This window comes from Salvia hispanica, chromosome 5, assembly GCF_023119035.1.
Source record: "Salvia hispanica cultivar TCC Black 2014 chromosome 5, UniMelb_Shisp_WGS_1.0, whole genome shotgun sequence".
In the NCBI taxonomy this organism is placed as follows: domain Eukaryota; kingdom Viridiplantae; phylum Streptophyta; class Magnoliopsida; order Lamiales; family Lamiaceae; genus Salvia; species Salvia hispanica.
The window spans coordinates 37065992-37067875 of record NC_062969.1 but is presented as its reverse complement, the minus strand read 5'-3'; the positions used below and the strand labels follow the sequence as shown (position 1 = coordinate 37067875).

Sequence of the window (1884 nt, the reverse complement as noted above, 5' to 3'; positions counted from 1 at the left end):
CTAGCAACAGCCACCTGCAACAGATCTAATCCTGGAAATACTTATGTCATACACAACCTCAGAGGTCTGCTGCTGCTGATTTCCTATGATGCCGATGCGGTCCCATATATCGGAGTTACCAGCGAACGACAAGCACGTCGTCCCCTTTTCCACCTCCAACACCACATTGTGCGACGCCAGCTTCAGCGCCGCCCCTCCCTCAAACCTCATCTCAACCGCAGGAACCACCGATGATATCTCTACAGCACTCCCCGCAAAGCAAGCGTCAAGTATAAAATACGCTTTACCCAACTTATACTCTCGAGATACAATCTTCACCAACTCCTCCCTCAGGGCTGTGTACACCGGCGTTGCCATCCGCGATATGGTAGTGCCGGAATCTATGATGGTCGGAATATCATAGGCAGCTGCTTCCACGCCCAACGCCTTGCCAGCCACCGATATGGCCGCGAGCTTCACAAAGTACAAGGAAGAATCACGAGAGTTGGATAGCAAAGGGGTAAAGCTGACTAAAGGAGAGATCGAATCAGTTCCAATAGAAAGGTAGCCTCCTGAGCTAGATTTTCCCAGTGGGGAGGCAGTAAGAGAAGGCTTTTCCATATTTGTTTGACAGCTGCGATAGCATGGAGAGAGAGTTCTTTGCAAGGCCAACCAGACCGGCTGACTTCCCGAAAAGGCCGTTGTTGTCCTGGCCACATCCGTACACGAAACCAGGGAGCGTCTCAGAGCCGAAGGTGAGCGTGTCTTTGCTCAAGAAGCCCTGAGAGAAAGACTGGTCACCATATGTTGCTGTGTACACACATTTATCAGATTTTGTGCACGTGGGGCTGTTGAGAGTGGCATCTTTCAAGTAAGAGCACTCGCTTGCTTCGCATGATAGAGTTTCGTATGTGTCCGAAGATGAAGGGTTGAAGAGAGGAGCCGCTTGTGGATGGAAATAGGCCAAACAGGGCTGGCACTGAATCCACGAGAGGGAGCTCCCTGTGTCCACAACGACAGGATAGTAGGATAGTACGTTGCTGGACTCCCTAACCTGATCTTGGTGTAGTAATTCCCCACACCGAGCAACACGCCTGGATTGAGATGGACGCTAACAGAAGTCCCCTCGATCAACCCACCAAGGACATCCAGGAAGGAGAGTGAGCTGGAAACGTGGTCCAGGGGCAGGCGAAGGGTGGGACGCTTCAGCCGGTCAACTTCTGCGAGATTAAGTATGTCAGTAAAATCGACAACATATGTTCATGCATGACTGTATTGTGTGGTTTCATGCTTATAAAAGGAGATATGCCTTGATTAACTCGAACGGAAGATGTCGGAATGAGCAAGAGAGCGAAGAGAGAGATAAAATAGAACAGCAGCTCCATTCCTGCAATTGTAAAACCACCAATTAAAAGGTTGAGGTTCGAAGGGACTCGTGAGGTCTTCTCAACCAAGATGAGTCGGCATGTTGTTGAGACATCTATTATGTCTTAATTTTAGGGGCTCATTTCCTTTCCTATTTGAGGAATCAAGAATCCACCACCAATAATAACTAAATCCACACCCTTTTATTAGTGGACGAATGTAGTATTTTGTTGTAGTATACTATTATAGCCGTATTCAATGTGTCTAAAACATTGTTAAACAGAAAAGTGCATACAATAATACATAGGGCAAATTGCTTTAAAAATTATAAACTTTTTCTATTTTCTAATTTTTCCAACGAACTAAAAAATTGGCGTATAATGTCATGAACTTTACATTCGGTCACCGTTTTCCCATAACGGGTTTTCCAGCCATAAAGCAAGCTAGCGTGTCTTTTTAAGTTGACGTGGCTGCTGACGTGTCAAACTGCCCTGAAAGTCACAAACTATTCTCATTTTCTGGTGTTTCCCATGAACTACA

The 1884-nt window shown here is 46.4% G+C and overlaps 1 pseudogene; it reads right to left on the bottom strand.

Moving 5' to 3' along the window:
- Positions 1 to 1364, bottom strand: LOC125189959 (annotated as a pseudogene).
- Positions 1365 to 1884: the final 520 nt, after the last annotated feature.